At 29.8% G+C, this 26,634-nt stretch overlaps 2 long non-coding RNA genes across 3 annotated transcripts; one reads left to right on the top strand and one right to left on the bottom strand.

Annotated features, from left to right (window-relative positions):
• The first annotated feature begins 769 nt into the window (after window positions 1-769).
• Window positions 770-2,603, top strand: LOC137807563 (uncharacterized). 2 transcript variants are annotated; one of them, XR_016519844.1, is made up of 3 exons: window positions 770-1,183; window positions 1,655-1,835; window positions 2,066-2,603. It is a non-coding gene; the product is annotated as an uncharacterized LOC137807563 (long non-coding RNA). The 2 variants fall into 2 exon arrangements; XR_011080552.2 differs by lacking the exon at window positions 770-1,183 and having other exon boundaries at window positions 1,525-1,835.
• Window positions 2,604-6,799: 4,196 nt separating this feature from the next.
• On the bottom strand, window positions 6,800-9,301 carry LOC137807564 (uncharacterized). The gene is made up of 2 exons (XR_011080553.2): window positions 7,215-9,301; window positions 6,800-7,073 (listed from the first exon to the last, which is right to left on the bottom strand). It is a non-coding gene; the product is annotated as an uncharacterized LOC137807564 (long non-coding RNA).
• Window positions 9,302-26,634: the final 17,333 nt, after the last annotated feature.

The raw sequence follows: 26,634 nt of genomic DNA, 5'->3' as shown, positions 1-26,634 counted from the left end.
TATAGTTGCATGGTTCACAAATCTTGAAATAGTGTTTAATAGTAATTTAATTACAGGAAAGTGTGATTAGATTATTAAATGTTGGAAAATGGTTTGGATTATTGATTATTAAGATATTAAGATGACAGCTTTGGGAAGGGTGGTTTGATTTTATACGTTGTTTTGTCCGTTAATCACGAATTGATTTAGTTAATTAAAGTATTTATTTGGGCGACTTATGTTAGCGAGGAGGAGGAGCGCGTGGAGTTGGGATAAACTGGACAGATCTAGAGGTGGGCCCAAGGTGTGCCCCCCATAAATGTAACAACCACCGTTAGATCCGGAAAGGTGCATCATAGCCGCATAAATATTAAATGGCATTTTAGGCCACTAAAAGGAAAGCTTTACAGGGGTTTGTTGATTGTAATTATTATATTTTAGGGGTCTAATCTCCAATTGGATCAAATTAGTCAGCTTTTTAATTAGGGTTCGAGAAAGGCGGGGTTCAGTAATGTGTAGTCTCTTGGGCCAGATATTCTTCTAGGGATTGATGGAAAAACTAAATTAAATTAAAATAAAAAACTTCATAAAAACTCCTAAATTCTCCTATAAATACCACACCATCTCTTCCCCTACACCTACATCTTTTCTCTCTCTTAGCTTAGCCTCTCCTATGCTATTCTGGACCCCTCTCTCTCTCCCTCTTCATTAGGGTTCTGATTATGTTATGAGCCTTCTTCCATTTTTTTTTCTTCAAAAACCCTTTACACACGGGCTTCTGGGGGCATCTTCACTCTTCAGTATCATGGCCCTCTTTGTATTCTTCCACAGCTTTCTTGAACTGCATCCATAGAGTTCCTTTGCATGCATGCCATGGCACTCTTGCTCCCACACCTTGTTTTGCGGTTCAATAAAGCTGTGGGAAGATACAGATAGGGTCAACAACCAACTACCTTATCTCAAACTCCAGATTCTTCTCTGAAGCTTTCTGTCAAGTTATATATTATATATAATATATGTATATACATAGGGATGAAATTATTGTGATGTATTCATTTTTCCTTTTTCTTGTGATTTGACTTGATTGAAATCCTTTTCAGATTTAAAGCATTGACTTTTCCGTTGTATAACTCTGTTATGTGATCAGAATTCTCAGATGCTTCCGCAACAATTCGGCTTCTTCTCCCGGAATTAAACCGATCAGGTACTGATTCGATCGATCCAAAATCAAGGGAATTTCAGCTATCGATTTTCATAGATGCGGAATCACTATGCAGGCTTTGTCCCCAGATCTTATACTGATTAATTTGTTCCAAGTCCGTTATATTTGTGTGCCTTAAATTCATGCCCCTATCTAATTTCCTCTTAATTAACTTCGTGGAGCAATCCCAGGCTTGAACGTGAGGAATAGCAAAATCTAATGGGTGATGGTGGTGGTTAATTTGTACATCAAACATTAGTGATTTGTGAGGATGCATCGCACAGGCATAGCCGTTTGATTTGAAAATATTTTTTCTTTTAGTTTTCGTGTTGTAGCTAGCTACAGTGCTGTCTCTGGTGAATATAATAATTATAATTTCAGCTTGTTAGCTGCTTGTGTTCTTTTGTCTTGAACTCACTCACTCACTCACCTTATTAGCCTTTTTCTTTTGTTTTGAAACGGTCTATCGTGTAGCCTCCAATGCAGGCAAAAGTTTCAGTGGATGAATGGCCATCATTGAGGTTTCTCTATAGAACATGTCTCACTCAATTCATTAAACCTTTGATCTGTGATTGTACTGTTTTAGTCGGCAAAGTCACAGATGGTGGAGTAATTTAATATATATTCCAGGCTGCAGATTCAGCATAAGCACAAGGTAGTATGTATTAATTAATCATGATTATTGTTACTTGTATTATATATTATGGCAAGCTAGGAACAATTATACTGTTCTTATCTTGACTAACAAAAATAAAAAGGGAGTATATATCTAGATTCATCCTAGCTTGCTAGATCAAGATATTCTTTTTAAAAAAATATCTCCCAAGTCACAACAAACATTTTTTGTTTTGGGTGCACGGGACTAACTAGAAGGAACATTTTCAGTTACAGATTGTTAGACAATGGACCACAGAGAGGTGACCATACTGCCTTTATCTCTCGTATGGAACTTCCAACAACTTATGAATGCTTTAAAGCCATTGGTTGGTGACCCTAGCAAGAGGTTAGATGAAGCTTTTATGGAAAAGATTAACTATAGAATTCTCAAGAATTAACCTCCACCACTGTATTATGGTGATTCTTGCTATAGAACGAACATGGCTACCTAAAACCAATGCAGAAGCAGCTTGTGAAGGAGACTAGGGTTTTCCTTTTTCCCAATTAAGTTAGGGACAGCCATGCTGCGGGAAATGGGAATTTTAGACCACCTGCGAGTACTGTTTCTTTCTTTATCTTGCTTCCCAGTACTGAGAATCAGTTCGAATGAGACCCCTTTTGTTTCTCCCGAAAGATTTTGAAATTAGAAACGGTAAAAGTAATTTCAAGTTATAGATAAAGCAATCGATCTTGCATGGCCTAGAAAAAGAAGTGGCCGATCCCGATATTAATATCAATTTTCCACATGTGATTTTTTTCCCCTTCATTTTGTGTCTCACTATTAAATCCGACAAAATGGTGAGCTTCAGCGCCATCAACTTTACTTGGACTTTTAGTTGGTGCATTCACGAGCACTATGACTCCGTCCAATAAACAAGTCCATTTTTTTTCCCTTTTCCAAAAGACAGTGTAAAAGTCGTATGAGCATGCCACTTTATTTGTAAAATCTATATCCTAATCCTACTGTAACCCACTAATCTAACATATATATTCTAACTTGTTCCTCATTCTAAGGCTTTGTTTGTTTGTTTTGTTTTTTTAAGCGGATGATAAATAACTTTAAACTGATTGAACATGATGTCCTGCTTTTGCTTGTTTGGATCTATACTGTTCTTAAAATATGCCTTTTCACTCATGGTTATCCTTGCTATTATTACCATTAATTTAATCCATTGTCATGGATCTGATGTATGGTAGTCAAATGATGTGGATTGTGGGATTTCTTTGTCTGATTTATTTATGTTTCACTAGCTAGTTTTTACTTTAGAGAAATATTAAACTGAAAAAGTTAGATTTCATTGTGTTCCGCGATGTGCAAGAGTGGAAGATTGGTGAAAAGAGTTAAACAACGGAGAGGCAATAAACTAATAGACAATTCTCTTGATCTTGCTGTCTTAGCAGTGCCACTTTTGTCTTGTGGCTAACAACTATCACATTTTTAAATTATTTAAAATATTATAACCCTTGATGAGCTTTTAGCTTATCACGTTGCCTTCATCCAGCTATATAGAACAAGTCCTTATTTGGATTATAACCTCCCCAATATAATGTTATGATGAATTCCTTTTTCTTGCCAAGATTTCCTTTTCAGGGATTTGAAAACAGATGCAAGAATGTCTACATGTTTACAGTATTTATTAAGTGTATTCAATATACACTTTTTCTGCTTTTTAATCTGTGTATGCAGTCACAGTTAATTAATCTTCCTTCCATGATCATTAATTTTGCAGTCTTTTCCATTATTATCTCTGGGATACGAATAGAAAGAAAAGAATGTAAGAAATTAATTGGCATGTGAGGTTAAATGCAGATAGAGGGTGAGACATAAAACCCAAGTTGAAACTTATAGTTGTGTATATAATGATGATGATTGTTCAGTCCATGTGTACGATTTATAATTTCCCATCACGGGTCAACATAGTTTCCTTTTATTGTTATTTTGGCACTTTCACATCAGAAAGGGGGAAAGTGTTATTATTTTCATTGGGCGTCCTCTATTTTTTGTATGGGTGGCTCATCACCAAGTTACAGTTACTTACGTCAATGGCATACCCTACCATGGATGGTGGGCATGTATTGTTATTGTTGCCATTTCATCACTTGTTTATTCATGTCACTGTAAATAATACTACTTTTTTCAATCTTCTTTCACGGGGCGTGTAATGTGAATACAGAGCCAATTCTAACGGATCCTGCCGACATTATGCTTAATATGACAATCCTACATACTTGATTGCAACCCGTTTTATCCTCTAATGAACATGAGGCTCACAATGGATAAACACACACACACAACAAATATTCAATGCACCATGCTCTTTCTTGGTTCTAGATAGGGTTACTTATCACTGGATATGTCCATTTCATTTCCTCTACAACTCTTCCTCCAATTACTACAATGGATATTCATTCATTCTCATCACACTTTACCCTGCTTAATTGCAACTACCTACTCTTGCACTTCAAATTCAACCATGTAAACATCTTACCTTCCTCTTCCATTATAGCACCTTGATGTTCATTGGGGTACAGAATTACGTACAATTGCTTTTTTGGTTCAGAATATTGTATTGGTGCAAAAACTATTTGGAAAGTGGTGAGAGAAAAAGAAACGAGTATGGAATAAGATGATTGATTTGATAGAGAATTTATATAAAAAAAAATGTATTGAAATATTGTATGAATTTATTTTATGAATAACTGATCGAGTTTATCTATAACCTACCATTTTCCCCTTAAATTCTATTCCAAAACATGTACGGATCCTAAGGATGTGTTGCCTTTTGGTATGCTAAATCCGTCTCCTCATGAATATTCCAATTTCAAATTATTTTATTGATTAAAAAATATGATGTAACTTTGAATGCTGCCGTTTGCTACCAGACATTTTCTTTTGATTCGATTCTCTAGGTAAGATCAAAAGGAAGAGAAAAGAGAAGAATTTTTACAAACACATATTCCTTCATTTAATTCCCAATTTAAATAATAACACTGTGGAGCTAAAATCTTGGTAATTCATTATATAGTAATTTAAAAATTAATTTTTTTTTATTAATAATAAAAATTATTTTAGATACTAATAATTTTTTAATTTACAAAATAATATATAATTTAATGTGACTGATTATTTTTAGTCTTTAATATTAATTTCTATTTAATAATTTTCTTGTTCTGATATATTTAAAATTGTAATAAATATATGTAATATATATAATTCTGTTATAAATAGAAATTAAATTAAATTATCTTTTTAATATATAAGTTTACTCATGTAAATAAAATAAGCATTTCTCGGGTGCAATGACACGGTTATTATTAATATTTTTTTGTTAACATTTAATTTTAAAAGATATGAATAGGTAGATTGTAAAATATAAGACGTTTAAAAAATTGAATATATGTAAAAAATAAAAATAAAAAAGTGTTTTGAGAAAGAAATTTTGGACTAGTTCTTAAATTAAATTAAAATTGAAATCAAATTAATCATATTGAATTGAAATAAATAAATAAAATAAATGCTCAGTTTTATAAGCTAATTAGGTAGGATAAAATTAATTGCTGAATGATATTAACAATAACTTGAAAAAAACGTTAATCTAGGGAATAATTTGTAAAAGAATTTCCATTCAAAGATAAAAATTCAAAATTATGGCATAGGAGTTGATAAATAATTGTAACCGTATGAACTGAATATTTAATAATTTTCTTCGTGAGTGAAACGGTTCTCTTTCTTTCTATTTCTTTAACAATACGTTAACTCTGAATTGAATGCGACAATTAAGTTAAATCTCTCTAAATTTCTAAAGAAACCTTTCATTATATATGTTTGCTTAGAATGAAAGTGAAAAAAGAGAGAAAAGATCTTTGAGAAAAAAATTATAAAAATGAATGAAAAATAGAGTCGATATTTAATATGAATTTTGAATGAATAATAAAAAGGTAACAAGTGAAACAATTTCTCGTTCTTTATTTGAATAAGTGGAAGAGAATTTGAAGAAAATTCCAACACTAATTTAAAAAATTCATTTTGACCCGAAAATAAAATTCTACTTTATTATTGTTGCCATAGATGTTTATCTTTTTTAATATTTGGCATTAATTTTTAAAAAGTTAGAATGAAAAAAAAATAAGCAAGAGATCTCTTCTTTCCTCATTAAATGCCATTTTGAGATGGAGGGGAGGGGAAGTTTTGTGAGTGCCAATTAATTTTATAAAAATTTGTACTCCCACTTCCTATTTTCCTTTAAAAAAATAATGTTTTTCAATAAATTTATTTTAATTTTTTTCTTAACAATAAATAAATTAAATAAATTTAGAATATTCCAATCTTTATACAAAATTTTCAAAATCCGTCTCCCATTCTCCATCGCAACACTTTCTAGCTCCAAATCTAACAACACACTATCTACACAATGAATAAAGTACTACAGTCACACCAAATACAAATCATAAAATTCTTACACCCATTGATAACAATGTAAACACAGCACAAATATAGAATGTAAACAAAATTAGAAGAGCTTTGAATAAGTAGGGTGAAATTTCAAATGTACAAAAAATAATGAGATTAGTTTTATAACATTATTCTTAAATTTGTTGAGTAATGTGGTATTAATAAAGTAAAAATTAAACAGGTGGCAAATCCTAATTGTTTCGTATAGTAAGAAAAGGTTCTGGCTGAGACAATTGAATAAAGATAGAGATAATTTGTGTGTAAGCACATTGGTCATGTGATGATAAAAAAATTAAAATTCAAAATCTAACATATTTTGTTCTTTGTTTGTGTGAGTGGAATAAGATAACCTATATATGCAAGCTTTAAGTGAGAGAATACGATGAATAAGCATGTGAAGTTCTTTATTGTTGAAAAAAAGAGAATCTGTGGTGTTTAAAAAATGTTTGTGCCTAGCAGAATGTCTTTCTAATTTCTCATAAACGACAAATCATTGGGTAAACAGATATTTTTGTTGAACAGCAAAAGGGAAAACCATTTTTTTGGGCTTTTAATTACAATAATATTTTGTTAGGTGCATGAATCCGAACATTCCCATATATACCTTTGTTGAGGTGGGAAATGGTGGGGAAACCTTGCCATCAAAGCTAGAGGCCCAATGCCATTGCTAATAATTTAAATTTTCTTAAGTGGAATTTAGGTTAACATATTAAGAACTTGTAGCAGCACCGAAACAACGAGTAACAAGTTACACTGCATGGCAACTGACACGTTCCTGTTTACCTTCATACATAAGAAAAATAAATAAAGTAAAATACCACATCTATCTTTCTTCCTTCTAATATATATATATATATATATATATATATATATATATATATATATATAAAATAGTAGCCTCTAAAAACACGAATAATTCCGTACTAGGAAATTTAACTGGGGATTCAGTTCATGTCATTGAAGGCTTCACTGTGCATCCATGATCAGTTGTAGCTGTGTCTCTGCTAACTCACACACGATGTCGTGTCACAATTCACAAATCTGTATCATGGTATACTCAATGGGTTTCGTGTTCCCGTGTTCAAAATTTTCACTATTTCCCTGAACGCAGTGAAAAAATAAAAAGAAAACGGAGCAAATATAGAGAGAAATAGGTAACTCTTGATGATGAATATACGTATGATATCCATTTTATACAAAGATGCACAGAAAGGCCATGCGTCCGTGTTTCTCTGAATTAATCTGATTTTTGGTGGTCCTACTTCTGTGCACAACTTGTGGCATTCCCTTAAGCTAAACGTTCCAAGTGTATGAAAACATGTGCCTTATATTTGGTAAAGGTTCTCCGTTTTATCTTACACAATAGCAATACTATAATTAATTCCTCTCTCTAGGCTAACAATTACACACCTAGATTCTGCCATGCCCATAAGCTTATTTGGGTGAAAATTCAATTGATTTTCAGATTCGTATGCTAAATTGGGTCGCTTTAGCTCTTTGCAAAAATGCAGTCTGCAACATAGACAGCGATCTAGACAAAGTTTTGTGACCATGTCATGTGAGCTTGTAAAACTGTAACTGGGATAAATTTGGTTTAATTAAATTAATAAATTACCCAAGATTTCAGCACCAACTTGGGTTTGTAGAGAGAAAGAGACAGCCAGCCAGAGGAGGGTGAAAGAGAAAACGATAGAGAGAGAGAGAGAAAGAGAGGGGATTGGAAATCAATAGGCCAAATGATGTCAGGAGAGAGGAGTGGTTAAAAAAATGATGTCACGTAGTGACAAAGGTTAACCTTTTTCACAGAAATGTAGGAGAAGATGTGGATTCACTAAACTAAAAGGGCAACAGGAAGAACTATCATCATTAATGATAAAAAGGAAAGGTGGGGAATCTTCTCTGCAACCATTACCTTTTTTTTTCACCATTTGATTGAATGAATCAGATTTTTAGAGGTAAATTAGTTAATCAGAAACTTCACCTAATTCCACAGACAACTAGGAAACATTAATTTTTTCTTCTTTTCATTTTATCTAAAAATTTTAATTTTCTACTGCCCCTCACCTTGCATGGCTCAAACGTGTAGCAGCATCAGATTTAAAATATATATAATTTTTTGCTTTTCAACCCTATCATCCGAGGGTAATTAAAGAAACCCCACATTGTCATTGTTCATCCATGACCCAAGAGAAAAAGAAGCTACCCATTTTGTCACAGAAAACAGGAGCGGTAAATTCGGATAAAGTGAGCATTTTCCGATTCTTTCAGTAAAAGAAATTGAACAGCGAGAAAACAATTTGAGCGGATCAAGTTACAGAAGTATGTATAAAAGCAGGTAAAGTGAATATTACACATAAGAAAGCTATAAAATGTGTAGATTAAGAGAGTATTAAGCAGATGAGAGTGAAAAGTGGTGCGGAGAAAGAGATCAGATAAAAATGACATACACCCTGGGTAGAACATAATTAAGAAGAAAGAGAGTGGTTGTGAGAGTTACCGTGGATGAAACGATAAGGATGAGAGAATTGAAGAGGGAGATGGGTTCACCTTGTCCTTTGAATCTGGGAAGAGGGGAGAATTACGAAAGGAAAGGCCTGAATTGCCATATTCTCCCACAGCTTTCTTGAGCTTCTAGGGCTTAAAATCCTGGAGGCGGAGAGATATAAGATGCAGAAGAAGTTCAAGAAAGCTGTGGAAAAGCATGACCAGGACTTGAGAGAGGAAAAGCATGGTGAGATCTCACACCCCATGTAGGCGATGAGTTGAGTAGTGGTGGAAGCAGCAAAAGTTATAATGAGAAAAAGGGTGGGGGGGTAGTGGAGATATAGGGAAGGTAGGAGGATTTAGCAAAGGAAAGTAAAGGAGGGTGAGAAGTGAGTGAGTGAGAAGTGAGAAATAACCATGCCCATACAAAGTTATCGTGGACCACTCTACCATTTATAATATGAATCTACCAGCTTTATAGAGAGGAGAGGAGGGTATGAAAGAGAGAGGGGGGAGAGTTGGAGGGGTGAGAGTAGGGTTCTCTTCACTTACAAAGGTGCAATTTACCCTCAAAATGGCTTACTTTCCCGGTGAGTGCGCAGTGGGTCACATACAAACACGTCAGATGGGTAAAGAACAATAATCTTTCCAAAAAAGACAAATCAAGAAAAGAAATGTAATTGACAGGCAAATGAGATTTTAAGCAACAAAAGAAATAACGAAAAAAAAAAAAAAAAAAAGAGTTTGTGATTTGAAAAACCTTCCCATTCCCCCCCTCACATGCCACCATGTGAGCAGGATCTCTTTTTTTTATTTTGTGTAGATTTAAAGTATGGGTTGTTTATGGTCCCCAATCTTTGTATGGCTATTAGTTTGTTTCTGCTTCCATTTGAAAATAAATAAATAAAGAAAGAGCCTTACACACTCAGAATTGTAGCTCATAATCAATCATTTTGCTGTAATGCAGATGTTTTTATAATGAGGTGATTAATGTTCAAGTGTTTAAGCAGAGAAGAGAAGAGGGATGAAAAGATGAAGAGCTTAAAGATTGTTTCCTTATAGAGGAGCTTTCTATTTTTACACTTGTATGAGTATAAATCCTGGAGCTATTCCAGCTATGCGCTACACATCTACAACTAGCTACTTACACAAATCAAGGTGTACTACACTACAAAGTGGTTGAGTTTTTAATGCCAAATGTTGGCTCAAATTTAAAAATGCGCCCACTTTTATCTGCACTTTTCCTACTTGAGATGCATCAAAAAATTAATATGTCTAAACTCTGTCCACCATTAATTCACCTACTTAATTATTTTTCGCATTTTTATTATCTCAAACCTCTCCTCAATTCATAACACATGGATCCTTTCCAATTTCTCAACAACTAAACAATGTAAGGACCGATCATAAATAAATCAAAATATATACATAAAAATAAAACTAGTTTTTGGCAAGGACAAAACTATAAAGGAAAGAAAACTATAAACAAGAAATAATAAACTAGATAAAATTATATACACGAAGTGAAAATATAGAAGAAAAAGTTTAATAATAGGTAACATGAACGGAAGAAGTGCAATGAGTAAGCTTCAATAATTTCTAAAAGTGATTTTTGTAAAAAAAAAAAAACATCTTTTTGATTACCTTCCAAACCCTGGGAAAGTTCTATAATAAATTTAGAAAATCAGCGATGCTAAATTATTTTATACGTAGTTTTAACTAATTAGTTTATGAGTAAATAATGTATGGTGTAAAGAGTTTTTACATTATCGTCTAATAATAAATTACCATATATAATGAAATTTGTTGGTATTTATAATAATTAGTTTAAAAAAACACACCAAAAAATAGTTATTAATAAATTAAACTAAAACACGTTCTTCTAATAAGAATCTACACTAACATATTCCTTGTTCATTTAATATCATCTATCACTTTTATTGTTTTGACTTTTAAAAAAATATTATCATCTTATTCCATATGACCATCCATCTATTTTATTGATTAATTTTTTCATCATTTATCCTCTTAATTTTCTTTTTCTAAGGGTGTAATCGCGAGAAAATAATAATTAATATTATTTGAAAATTTAAAAACAAGAAATAATAAATATACACACGAGTGTATGAAAATTTCTTGGATAATTTCGGTCATCATGAAAATTATTTTAAATTTTATATTAAAGCTATACTATATAAAAGGAAATAATTTTATTGATTTTTAGTGAAAAAAAATTACAATATTAAAATAATATTTTGGTTAACAATTTTGAAGCAATAATTACTAATATATATATATATATATTTTATTTTTTTTAAATGATTTTCTTTTATTCCAAAAAGGAATAAATAACTTAAAAGTTCTAGAAAAACGTAAATTTCTTTAGACGATAAGCAAATAACAAGTATATTATTTTTTTGAGGAAAACCTTATTGTAAAAGTAGAAGTAAAATGTATGGGTTTAATTATTATTTTATTATATAAGAGTGAACATAAAGATAAAACTAAGTAAAAAACCATTTTAAGAAATTCTTACTTTATTTTAGCCTATGTAAGAAGAAAATGTAAATATATGTTTTATATCTCAATTTTGAAAATCTAAACTGGCCTAAAATAACCACTCTTTCAGTTTTGTAAACATATTTTCTAATCCTTACACCGAAATTAAAATTATCATTTAGCACACAAAAAAATAAAAGCATCATTTTGTAAAAGATTAAAAGGTTTCGAATTCTTATTGATGTGCTTGAAGGTAGAGAAATATTGTATAATGGTAAAAAATTAGTAATGAAAGAAATAACTAAAACAAGGGAGAGAAGGGAAAATAAATTGAAGGTAAATGATGGGCTATAATTTGTTTCTCCTAAAAAATGTTTTTTTTTTCAATTTCAAATAATTTCACACTACTGAAGAAACAATGTTTCGTCCAAAAATCTATTTAGCGTTTTGAAAATTATTTTTAAAACAAAACTTTAAAAAACTAATAAACAAAAGATGTACATCTATCAACTTTTCTCGACAAATGAATAAATTAATTGGAACATTAAGAAATCTTCAAGCACTTTGCTAAATTATTCTAAAAACTACCTCTTAAAATTAAAAGGATAAACACTTGTAAATATATCTTAAAGACCAACAAATTTCAAGAATTATTTTTTTTCAAAACGATAAGTAAAACGTTAGTTTATTTTCTCTCTTTTTTTTGATTTTTTTTCTCTTGTTTGATTAGACAACAAAAGAAAAAAAAACTTTTGCATAAAAATTCCCATTCTTATTAGCCTTGTTTGTTTTCAATACATTTATAGTTTTCAAGAAGTCAAACTTTGTCAAAGTGAAGAAAAAAAAACATTAAACGTATTTCTATCACCTTCCCAGAGTAAATTGTATATAAAGAAGCATACATAATTTGTTTTGTTATTTACATGACATGGTGATATCATTGAATTTTGAATCTAGTAGTGGACTTCTAGTTGACAGGGTAAATTGCTATTTTAATCGAATTACCTAAGGTTGCAGGTATACATTCGTGCTAATATGATAATTCATATTATTTAAAATTTACAAATAGTTGTTATGAAACCACATTTGAGAAAATGTACAAGTTTGTAATAACCGTGTTAAATAATTTTATACTAAGTTGAGGTTCAGGGTTATCATTTAGTGATTATACATAGTTAATTCTGGTGTTTGTGTAATTTTTGGAGAAGCATAAAATAAAATGTAGTTGATTTAGTTGCATTATTGTGGCATCATAACATAAAATATGAGAATCGGATAACATAAGATATTATGATCACATCATGATCATGTGCGTGCTTCCATGTTAATGTGGCACTGTGGGTCCAACGTATTATTTATTTATTTAAGTTTGAGGATGTAATTGAAAAAGTTAATTAAAGAAAAGAAAAAGAATAGAAAGAAAAGATGAGAGGTGTTAGTGTAAGGTCCACCTCATGAGCAGCAGACACCAGTTATATCAGTTTGATATTCAGTTTGTTTTTCTTTTGTAGCGTACGGAGCAAGTGGGTTGGTTTGTTTCCGTTCGCATGGAAGTGAAAGATTTTACCGTCTCTTTCTACTTATTCTCCATCTATATAATATACCAATCATTCCCCTCAAACTCTTCACACACTTTCATCTATTTACACTATTTATAACACTATTCAAATTATTTATTAATAACGACTAATTAAACACATTACTTTTAATTCAAATTTATTTTTTTTATTTCAAATTCTAAAATTTATTTCAGATTTGTAAAAGTGTAAATATGGTAGGTTTTGCATTGTGGGTGGGCTTTGCTCCCTTCTGCAGTAGCTGCCGGCCACATGTCACACAGTGTTTGTTGGTGGCAGGTAGCTGCTAGCTGGTAATTTCATCTGTGCTCACCAATCATAGGGAGACATATCCAATAACTTTAATCCAAAATTATTCATTATTCCTTAATTCCTTCAATATTTTTATTTTTTTTTACTTTTTATTCAAAATTCCAACTATTATTTTATTATGTGTAAATTACATATTTCTAAAAGAGATTTGGATTCAATTTGAGATGCACCCTTCAATGTCACTGCTGCTTGTCATCTGTAAAATAAATCATGATTTTGAAATTTAATGTAGTTTTTCTCTGTGGTTAAATTTAGAGATGTATATACTTTTAACGATCCCAATTTTAGACATAAATATAAATAAAATATTGTTATTGACTTTTAAATGAGTACCGTTGACTTTTAATTACCATAGCATTTCATACTTTTTTAATGTAATATTTTGTAATAATACATATAATTGAATTCATTCATATATATATATATATATATTTTATTTTTTTTTATTTTTTATTTTTAAATATGATCAAATACTGGCTCAGTAAAGTTTAACAAATAAATCAATACAAACTTACTTAAAGGCTGGTATAACAGTGGAGACAACTAATTTAATGTGTTATGTAATTTAGCGACACAATCATGTTTGGGTTGTTTGTTTTATAAAATCACGGTACGTAAAAAAAAGTTTTCTTAAATATTTAATTTAATTAAATATCTAATACTTGAACTTCAACCTGGAATAACTTATTAGTTTAAAGAATTTAGTAGTAATTGATCCATATACCTCTGTTGATATTAATCGTTCTGTTTTAATAACATTTCCTAAAGCTTTTAAATAAAATAATTGGAAGACAACGTAGTTTTGTCTTCTATTATTTTTTACAAAAAAAAAAAATTAATAAAATTAAAGTCTGAAATATTTATGGGGTGTTTAATATTAGTCTCTCTATAAAATTAGATATATGCAAACTATCTTGGTTTTCGATTTACCTTTATCCCCCACACCACTAAAATTAAAACATTGTTGTGGTAACTGCATTTAAGAAGAGAGAACTCTTCCAAAAAATTAAAATACTTAATTAAGAGATAACTTCTTTAAAACATTGTTTTGTCTTTTATATTTCTTTCCTTCTGATTGTTTTAAAATTTGATTTTGAAAGACTGTTTTGATAATTGTCTATTGTTTTAATTAAATTTTATGTAAATTTATTTATATATTTAATTGAAACAATTAATTTATCTGTTTTTGTGATTTTCTTTGATATTTTTGGATTTAAAAAAAAATCCAAATTTATGTGTGATGGAATGTTGTACGGATGTGTGAAATGAGTGATGAATCAAGTGAAAGTATGATCAAGACACAATATTTTCAAGAAAGAAAATACGGTATTGAAATTGATGGAAGACCGTATTGTTTTGTGACAATTTGTGAAATGAAATATCCTGACTTTAATGGTATATTGTAATCATATAGATAAAGAGTTTTAGGTTGTGAGCTTTACTAGTATCATATAAGGATGAATTTCTTGAAGGAGAGACTATGTCGTGATAAGAACATTGGTCTCTGAATCTAATTTCAATATATTGGTCTTCTAGAGTAGAATCAAAAGTCTATGTGTGGATGTGAGTCAATTTTTGGCATGAGTTAAGTTGAACGTGTAGTAATTCACTAGTGCAAGAACGCTTATTTATGACAGCTAATATACAACGTTTCACTACCAAACGTTGTCTACTCAAAACGCGGTGACATTTTTTAAATTAAAAATGATAGATAAACTACAATTGTAAGAGGAATCACTGTTAATTAAAATCACAAAGGGAATAGATAGTGGTTATAACCCAACAAGTGTTGTCTATTCCCTCTGAGATTTAAATAGGCAATGGTTTCTCTTACAACTTATGTCTATACCCTCGTTATTACCCTAATTCGAAGCTGAGTCACTTACGCTTTCGTTCTCTGTGTTTTCTTTCTTCTTCGCACTATCTCTTCAACTCTTTTGAACGTTCTCTTCACTTATTGCCTTTGTAAGTTCTTCCTACCCTCATTGCTTATTCTTCCTCCATTCTTCCTATTGGTTCATTGTTCATTCTTCTATTGGTTCATTGTTTAAGGTTCTTGTGCATTGCTCCATCACTGTGCATCGCTTTCCCTCCACCACTGCACCCCCTGCCTTTGTAAGTTCTTCCTACCCTTATTGCTTATTCTTCTGCTTTCGTTCTCATCTTATTTCTCCTCCATTCTTCCATTGGTTCATTGCTCATTCTTTCATTGGTTCATTGTTTAAGGTTTTTATTTATTGTTTTACCACTGTGCTCCGCCTTCCCTCCACCATTATTGGTGCTGCCCTCCACTACCACCATTGTCATCACCATGAGGTTGGTGTTATTTTTTTTTTTTTGTCTATATGTGACTTATAGGTGACAGTTCTAAAACTACCGTCTATACCTCAATAGTATAGACTACGTGCTAATAGACAGCGGTTTCGAAACTGCTATCTAATTGCTAAAAGAATCGCTGTCTTTGACCTTTTCTGGATTAGTGATTGTAGACACTTGGATGTGTAGTACATGAAAGGTTATGATTGTCTGTGATTGAATTGAATGAAGTGTAATGATTAATGTGTTGTGATGTAAATTAAAACATGGGAGAATATCATTGAATCACTAAAAAAAATTTATTAAATAAAAAATTAATTTTAGAGACAAAATTAATTAGTTATTAGCTAAATTAAAGACTATTTTATAAACTAAAAAAATTATTGGTATCTAAGTAGTTTATATTATTAATAAAAAATTTATAAAATAGTTTTTAAATTGATATCTAACCATTAGCTACCAAGGTTTTAGTTACTAATATTTTTTATTCTAAATTAGTATCTTATTTAGTTAATATAGTGACTAATTATTTTTTTTCTCTAAATTTTATCTAATTATTTTTTGTAATAAATGATTATTAATTATAAAATTGCATTGAAAATTTAAAAACTATTATATTACCTTGTTTCTTTTGGTCTGTGATTTTTTTTTAAATATGCAATTATCTTTCTTTATGAGAGCATATACGGTAGGAGATGAATCTTGATCTCATACTTGAAAAGTTGAGGAGTTAGTAGAGTAAATTTTTAAGAATCCTTTGTCTTTTCATATATATTTGAAATTTTTACATAAAGAGAGAATATTTTGTACAATGTAAATATTAATGAGGATGTTACAATGTATATATAAATATTTAGAATAATGTAAATATATATATATATATAAATATTCAGAATAATGTAAATGGGGATGTATAAATATATAAATAATAATTATTTTACTTGAAGAGAATTTCGATTTTTCTACTGTGTGCTTGGGCACATTTAATGTTAACCAATATTAATTTTTTTCTTCATATAATTTCATATATGTATTAAATAAGAGAGTGAGTTATATTTACAAAATATTGATTCTATTTCCTATACTATTTTTAACTCTTTCCTTTTATGATTGTCTGTTTGAAAAATGCAAAAATATAGAAAAATTAAATTTTACGAAAGCCAATCATTAATATATGTATATTCATTTTTTAAATATTTTTAAAAATTATATCAAACTATTGCTAATATATATATATATATATATATATATATATATATATATATATATATATATATATACAATAATAACCAAAACAAAGTTTACGATGGCGTTAAAAATAATATAAGAATTAAAATTGTAAAATATCACGTTTTTGTATTAGTCTACAATAATTAAATTTCCTTTTTTATTAAAAAAAATCTAATTATACGTTAACTTATAGAAATTGTAATGTAACAGATATCATACAAATCTAATTATTTTTTCTTAACTTAATTAATATTTTAAAAACGATTCATGAATCATGACTATACTTTTTTTTTTGTCAGCTTTGTTTTTTAGTGTGTGTTGTAATTATGATTGAATTACTCATGTTTTTTAATATTTATTTATAATATCAAAACTGAAAAAAATTGACCACGTATTTAATTCAAAACTTTAAAATCAACTATTAATTATAACTTTTTAACTCATACTGTAACAACTATAATTATTTAAAACATATTACATATATATGATTAATGCTAATTTTTATTAAATAATATCAATTTAATTTTTTAAAGGAATATATATAATTAAGTTAATGTTGGTTAGAACGATGATAATTTATTTATTTTATTATTTATTTAAGTTGGTATAATTAGGTTAAGGGTAATATAATATAATTTTAATATTTATTTAAGTTGTTAACGCTAATTTTATTGATATTTTATGAATTTATGTTTTCTTGAAATTTAATATAAATTATATAATATTCTTAATTCAAACATCAAGATGAAAAGTGACAAAAGTGTTGTTATTAAAGTGAATTTGATTTAATCAATTTTTTTATAAATATAAAATAAATTAAATATAAATAAAGTATTTGAGAGGTACTTCAACTTTTTATACAAAAGGAAACTATTCAGACCTTCTGTTTAAGCTATCATTAAGATGTTAATACACATTGTATATATATCATTTTATGCTTTATTAGAGACATACAAATACAACCCAACAGTAACAACCCCTCATTACCAACACGTTGATCTTTCACCACTATTGTCACAGTGGCCCTTCGTTCCAATTAATATCTTTTGAAGAACTCTCTGCGTTACCATACCAAAATCTGTCCTTGCGGATATGTCCCCCATTTTCATAGCTTCTTACCATCTTGAACCAACCTCAACACTGTAGCACTGGTGGGATGAACCTTGTAAAACCTTCTACAAAACAGAGTCACACAACACTTTTCCAGCCTTATAGCATAATATGAGTAAAATCGCAAACACAATCAAGAGTATACATGTAACTATTCATACACAACATAGGGTTCAATGACCAATCCGAGTAATAGAAGATAATGACCAATCCGAATAATAGAAGTTAGTATGCATCTTATATTTCAAACTATAATCAAATTTTGAGTTGTGCCAAATAAAAAACTTCTTCATTAATTTTACATTGTTTGAATATAACTTTATTTTTATAGTCTCAAACACTATATAATACCGTTCTTTTCATAACAAATTTTGTTTCATGGTAGTGTTGAACAAATAAAATTTTTCAAAATAACTCATCAATTCATTATATTTAAGAGACACAATGTCTAATCATTTGTAGTAGTTATTTCATATGCAATTTACTATATTACATTCCACAAACAAGTGTTGTGTGTAGTTTCTTCCCCTAAATGACACAAGGAAAAATCAACTAAGTCAACGTCTACCCATCTTTTAAATAAGTTATTTCAATTAGACACTCTATCAAGCAAAACCTTCCAAACAAAAGTTATAGTACACTAGGCATCACTCATACATTTCATATACATTTAAACACATCACTATTTGGCTTGTGACATAATACAAGTTTTCATAGGTTGATTTCATTAAATACTGACCAAATAGAACACATATGTTTTCTCTCTCACTTTTTTATATAAATCTTTTCATACTAAATGCTTTCATTCATTATTATCTCTTTTAATCACACACAACTAACTTATTTATTAATCTAATATCACCTCTCTCAATTATTATTCACAATTATTTGTGCCATGAAAAAGTACTTACCAGTATGAAGGAGGGAAGTTTGATTTCTCAACTGTTATTCACTAGCTTATTTTGTTTTGTCGTATTTTTTTTATATTTTATTTTTGTTGAATATAGCAATGAAGTGTTTTACGAGATTTTTATTAATGTAGTCATTACCGATACAAGTTAAATTAATATTAAAAATAAATTTCATTTATTATAAGCTTAGTCAAAAATTAAGTTAAATAATTTTAAAATAAAAACGTATTAGTATAACTTAGCTAAAACTAATTGTTTTAATTACAACTAAGTTTAAAAGGTATTGATAAATTAATGGCAACTTAGCCAATTACTTAAAATGACTTAAAATGGACCTCCTAAACTCAATGCCAAAAATTAGATTGTAGAATTCACTGTATGTACGACACAAAATTTGAGACTACCATTTATTGGTCCACTTTTACTTATTAGCTTTGAGTTTTGATCAACACTAAAATGTTTATTTTCTTATAGTGATAAAAATAAAATAAAATATTTTTTTTTGTAAAATTTAGTTTGATCATTTTTATAGTTTTTTAACAGAAAACTAAATCAAAATTATGATAAATTAAAAATAATGAAAGGACAGGATTAAAAATGATAAAAACTATAAAAAAATGGTGCTATTTAAATATAAGTCATTCTCAAAACTTTGTTGGAAAACAATTTTTAATGATAGTTAAGATGTGGCCAAGGACACATATTAGAAAAATCTTTATAAAACTTCTTGCAATTAGTTATTGTTCTCCCATGTCAAAAAAACTTAACTAAAACAAATTTAGCACGATTTGTTTTACTATATGTTGGCTTGTTTATATAAGAATATTTGGTCTAATAGATTCGATTTTTACCTTGATCCGAGAATAACTTATCAATGGTTACATATTTTTTTTTATTACCAATAAAAAATAAATAAATGGGAATTACTTTAGGGGTGGTCCAACCCTTATACATAAAGAGCTAGCGTCTTAGCAACCTCCAATTATGGAACACCTACCAACTTAAATAAGGAACAACCAAACCAACTCAAGAAAACATTAAACAACCAGCCTCATACAATTCACTGGGTTCAAAACCCAGTTGGGGTACGTAAAGGAATTACAACAGGACTTTGCAAAAATCCAAGACCAAACATTTACCTGTACCAGTGCAAATACCTCGAGCGCATCTACCACGCCCTTGTCGAAGGTCACCGAGTTCCTATGTCTCCAAATTCCACTCACAACACCAACCCAAATCGCTCCCAAATGTCATTAACCACATCAGAAGTCGAACACAACCTGAATTGTTGGAAGTTTACCAAAGGGTCCTTGTGAATAACAAACGACACTCCACGCCACTCAAAGCAAAGACACCACACCCGCCAGGTAAACTCGCAGACGGAAAACAGATGACTGGACGACTCTTCCACCTTCCCACACAAACCACACACCAGATTCTCTACCACCACCCCTCGCCTTTCCAAATTTACCCTAGTAGCAATCTTATTCTCCATCACCCTCCAAGAAGTGACCAAAGCGGAAGGCAAAACTTTGCACCTCCACAACTTACTGTAAATTGGAGAAACCTCCCCAACTCTATCCTTCCTAACCTGAAAATAGGCTGAGTTAACCGTAAAAGTATGAAACTCCCTGCCTTCCAAATCCAACAATCTGCCTTCCCCGATTCCAACTTCACCCCTTGTAGTAACTGAAGGAACTGCTCCACCAGAGGTTTCTCCCATTCAAAAAAGGGTCTACGCCATTCAAAGTGCCACACCCAAACACCATCAATCCAATTCCCTAGTTCAGCCACCTTTGCACCTTTTGTCACACTAAGAGAGAAAATTCTCGGGAATATAGTCAAACATCAATATTTTGCTACTATCAAACATCAATATTTTTTTCTTCCATTTCAAACATAGTCAAACATCAATAATTCAATTAAGATAAAAATCACATATCAATATTTTTCCATTTCAAAAACATTAAACATAAACACCACTACAATTAACATAGTTAATTCAAAAACATTATTATTTTTTTCCAGTCCAAGTTATCACTGTCAAGCCCAACCCAAGTCAACACAAACTTTTTTTTTTACGGTTAGCGAGCAAGCCCGCCCCACCCCGATATTGGCCCGTGCAGGTTGAAAAACTGAGTCCACTCCGCGTTTTTGACTAGCGGACCGTGACTGACCCACATGACCCGCCCCACTTTGTCACCTCTACTATAATAAAAGTTGAGGGAAGAAGAAGAACCATTATCGTTTTGTATATTTTTTTATTTTATGCTTTTTGTTGCCCGTAATTAATCAACTTGTTGTATATAATATATATTACTATCCAAATTGAATAATATACTAAGAAACCATAAAAAAAACTTATTACAAATGTCAAGCATGAGAAATTTAAAATATGAAATCAAAAATTGAAAGGTAAAACTACAAAGACAAGTTTACAAAAGTTTTGTAACATCATATTGTCTTTTGTCTTATAAAGTTTGATAAAATATGTTGTAGACATGGATCTAACATAGTCTATGGATTCATAATCAAATGATTAGAGATCCATGAAATACTACAATAAATAAATATAGGTTGTTTAATTATGAATTAGTTGAATAATTACTCAAATAACCTCTTTCAATACCAACTCGAACCATCATTGACATTTATTGCATAACATAATAAGAGTATAAAACTAAAAAATCTAAAAAACAAAATGGAACCAAATCATTTGCAAAAATATAAGGAAACTGAAATAAATCTTAAAATTTGTGATAAATCTAAAAACAAAATCTGTTAATTCTAAAAATCTAGAAACTGAGAACAATACATTTGAGACAAAATAATTTTTCAAGATTCTTGGAATAAAGAAACCTATAAAAAGATGCAAGCCTCAAGGAGAAGTCTTTATAGCAAAATGCATTAGAAAAACAGAGCATCATAATTTTCCTAGTTTTCTTTTTTATTTCGTTATAATTCTTTTGTTTTGCCTTCATATGGAAAACTAAATTCTTTTTAGTTGATTCTCTTGTGATTTTACAATGAATTTTGAGATTTCTATTTAATAAAATTTTGTTCTTAAATTCTCTATAGTAGACTATGTTATAAACAGTATGATCTTTTTGAATTATAGTTTCTCCTAAGGAATTGTTTATGAATGCTTATTGAGAATGAAGTTATTTTCTTTAATTAGAGTTATTGGCTAGTTTGCTTAATTCCAATTAATATCTTCTTTACTTAATTCAAGTGGTAGAATACAAACATTTCAAAAGTAGACGCTTGGAGACCAGTGTGAAGCCAAATAGGGGTGACAATACGAGTTGATCCGTCCCGCATAAGAGGTAGCCTACATAAGAAATTTTATTTTTTTTAAATTAAAATTAAAATTTCATTAATTATAAAAAAAATATTTCTGTTGGTGAAAAATTAAAATTTCATTTTTTTAATTCATTCAATTAAAATAAAAATATATAAAGGCATCCAAGTATGATGGTTGTTAGAAAGTTTGATTAAAAATAATTAAAGATTTGTTTTGCAAATATTTTCCTTCTATATGTATTTAAATGTATGAGAGTATCTTATCAAAGTTTGTTACAAAATATTTTAATGAAATATATTCTTTATATTATTTTTTCATTAACAAATTTTAAGTGTAAATTTTTTACTTAAAACTAAATTCACTCTCATTTTTAATATTAATTTCTTTAAATGATTAAAATTAAATATACCTTTTTTGGTATATCAATTTTTTTTTAAAATAAAATAAAGGTCACACTACAATAATAATGTGTGAATGAGATATATTACAAAGTGGACTTTAAGCCTAACTCAACCCCATAAAACCGGCTCAATGGAGTGAGGTTTGCACCCATTTATATATTATTAAAGGCTCTAATCTCTAGTCGATGTGGGATCTCCAACACACCCCCTTACGTCGAGACTGCCAACTCGTGCGTGGGACTATATATTTTGGGTGGTCCGATAGCGGCCCGATAGCGGGTGGCACGATAGGCCCAACACAAACACTCGCTAGGATAGGCTCGAAATGGCTATGATACCATATTACAAAGTGAACTTTAAGCCTAACTCAACCCCATAAAATCGGCTCATAGAGTTGAGGTTTGCACCCACTTATATACAATGAAAGGCTTTAATCTCTAGTCGATGTGGGATCTCCAACAAGATATGATTCTTTTTTGTAGAAAAAATAAATAATTATTTTTTTATTTACGCAGGCCAATGGACTAACCCGTCCCGTCTCACTGTTGGCCCGCACGGGCTGCGGGTTATGCGGAACGGGCCTAAGCGGGACAACAAACTAGAATAGCTAGTCTACCCTGCACTTTTTAGTAGAGGGTCACGAATCGGTCTACATGGCCCACCTCGCATTTCCATCCCTAATGCTAAATATATGTTAATAAACATTTGTTTTGTTGATACAATTCTATTCAATTTGATTGGTAGTTCTTTGATTAAGTTTGACTCTATGAGAGAATTCAAAGGATGTTAATCTTAGGAAAATTGGTGGTAAGTTGTCTGTTAAATGAACTTGAGAGTCAATCTGTTTTCTTTATTTTTTTTAAGCGCCTATTTTACTTTTCTGCGTAAAATCTCAAAAACCTCCTTTTATCTTTACTTTTATTTCTAAAATTTGCTTCGAGATAAAGTTTTAAATGCTAATCAATTGTATTTACTATTGCGTTTTCGTTGGGAGTCTAGTAAGGGTCATCTTACAATATCTATACTATCATATTTTTTTTTTTATGTTAAACGGTCTAACATGGCGTTAGACGATCTGAACTATTTTAATTTTATTGTGAAAATGAAGCGATCACCCTATTAACACGTAGTCCAAACATGTACCTAAAGGTAATCATTTAAAGCATAATTAATAATAAATAAGTAAAATTAAATAATAATAATTCTCACACTTACATCATCTATAACTGAAGAACTGATATATTTAGTTATTGGTTCTCTATTGCAAGCTCTAACACATCTCACATGTATATGTATAATGGGATGTCATTGTTCTTGAAAAATATAGCAGCATCCCATAAAACCTCTATCAGGTTTGTACCTATGGCCACAACAACCTCTAATAATGAAGTAATATGATAATTAAAAAATGCTTCTTTCTTGGAGGATTCTATTTGCAAGATGACGTTGCTGCAAAATAAACAATAATTTCATTCGTTTACAACAAGCATACATAAATTAAAAATTAATAAAATATTATGTCTGTACTATGAGGTATGAAATGAGTCTAACAAGATATCTAGGTTAGGCTAAGAAAGCTTGAAATGCCTTTGTTATTGTAAACACCTTGCTAGTAAGCATAGAGTTATGTAAGGGTTTAAAGTAATGATGTCATATTCTTTCTTTTATGATATGTTTAGATTGGTGAGTGAATTTACGAGGATTTGAGGGAGTCGATGTGTGAAGAAAGTGAGGTTTATTGGATTAAGGTATGTATAGTGGATTTGTGAGAAAAACTTATTAAGGTTTGTGAGTGATGTGATGGTTGTAAGAAAAATTTTAATTTTTATAAAAGATTTAAAATGCAAGTTTACAAAAATATCCTGATTTAACATTGAGGATACGTACAAAGATGTTGAAAATACAATTTGATAAAATTAAATAAAATTTGAATAGAAATTATTATAAAAGATTTCAATATATTGATCTTAACACTATGTATTAATTTTTAATATATTCATAATAAAATAAGTATTAAAGTTACATAAAATTTATTTTTATTAATAATTTCATTTTCCCTTAGTTAAACATATTGTCCAATATATGTTTTTATTATTGTTTTAATTATACATGTTTTTATATTAATATGTATATATATATATAATATTATGGTGAAAGGGCAAATTAGTTATTGTCAAATGTTTCTCCTCCTTTACTTATGGGCGAGGGAGAAAATATTCACACATTTTTCTAGTTTTCATTTGTGCATTTTAGCGCATATAAGTAGAAGCAAATGACTCTATTTCGCGTCTTACTTTCTCTACTTTTATAGAAAAAGTGAGCCTAGATAGTATATGAATTTGATAGTAACAATTGTTGTTGGTGTTGGCCGTTTGGTCGCTCTTTTACTCTTCAATACTTTACTCCTTAAGACTAAGACTTGTTCCTCAATTTGTTGATGCTCGGACGGGGTTGACATGTTAAAGATACTTCGACGATCAAGTAAGTGCTCAATATTCAGAGAATATATTAAGAACTGATCAAAAGCGTATATTACTCATTTGTAGATGGTTTATTTATAGTGTTTGGTCATGGACCCTATGTTGTGATGGGTCGAATCAATCAAATATCAATATTAACTGATGTCTAGGGAGGTTCCCTGATTTTCCGGAACATTAAGGGTGTGTTTGGATTGGAGAGGGGATTTGAAATGATTTGAGAGGAAAGTGAAGTTGTTTGGATTGGAGTATGTTAGAGTAGATTTGTGAGGAATGTTTATTGGAGTATGTTAGAGTAGATTTGTGAGGAATGTTTATTGAAGTTTGTAATTGATGTGATATTGTGAAAGATTTTTTAAATGTATAAAATAGAAGTTTACAAATTTGATAAATAATAAATTTTAAAAAAATTATAAAATAATTTAATATAAAAGAATTTAGAAATATATATTAGAATTAAAATAAATTAAAAAAATAATAAAAAAACGTATTAATAATTAAAATTAATCTTTTATTTATTATTTATTTTATTATAATATACAAATTAATTTTAATAATTAATAAATAAATTATAAATTTAATATATATTAAAATATAATTTACATATATATATAATCAGTATGTAGTTTATTAATTTTTTAAAACAAAATCAATATAAATCCACTTTCCCTGCCAATCTCTTCACAAAGAAAGAGAAAGTTTTAAACGAAAAAATTGTCTCGTTTTTCGTGTTTTTATACATTTATTTTTTCGTTTTTCCAACTTTCCCTACACTTTAATTTTCTTCGCCATTCTCCGCCTAGAAACAAACAAGCCGTAACCGATTTTAATGGAATGTGGCCCTGATTCTCAAGGAGTTCTTGCAACTGCTTTCACTGCTATTTTTGATAAGTTCGGTCGATCTCCAAGACCAAGTGTTGACTCATCCGATACTGATCCGTACACTTTCCTTAGTTATAATGGATCGTTGGAAACAAATATATGCTTAGAGTTAAATGTTTCATTTGCATTAAAAAAAAGAGAGGAGTAAATAACAAAAAAAAAAAAGCATCATAATGTCACATGGATTCATAATCAAAATGACACACACATTTAATCAATTCTTTAAGAATATAAAGTGGATGGGGTATTATTTATTTTACCACTTAATCTATATGAATAAAAAATTGACAGAACATGTTAAGACAAGTATAAGGATGGTAAGTGTGTGTATGTCTAGGCAATAAATAAGGAAGTTAAGCCTGAAGTTTGAAGTTACTAATATGATATTACATCAACTAAGAAGGAATTATCTTGCAAGTTATTAAAATAGTCATCACTAAAATTACAATACAAGAAAATAATTAAATAAAAATGAATTTTAAAGATAAAAAATAATTAGTTAATTTATTAACTAAATTAAATACTATTTAAAAGACTAAAAAAATTATTAGTATATGTTCTTTTTAGGGAAATGGGACCTAGAGAACTATTGAAGTCTTCGTCTTCCTCCTTCAGTCGGACAACTTGCTAGGGCTTCATTGGGATCTTTCTCGCCTTCATGTTTCTCCTTCGGCTCTCGATTTCGGGTGAATGCCAAATGAGGGAGGTACCTGCAAAAGACACTCTGACGCTCAAGTCAGTAAAGCGGGTGATCGACACTCGGGTAGGTGCACAGTAATAAATGACGTACCTTTCTTCTTGAAAAGTGTGTTATTTATATTATTTTAATGGGTTTACCTTG

The sequence above is a fragment of the Phaseolus vulgaris genome, chromosome 3, assembly GCF_051622355.1.
Source record: "Phaseolus vulgaris cultivar YP4 chromosome 3, ASM5162235v1, whole genome shotgun sequence".
In the NCBI taxonomy this organism is placed as follows: domain Eukaryota; kingdom Viridiplantae; phylum Streptophyta; class Magnoliopsida; order Fabales; family Fabaceae; genus Phaseolus; species Phaseolus vulgaris.
This window is presented reverse-complemented; position numbering and strand designations above follow the sequence as displayed.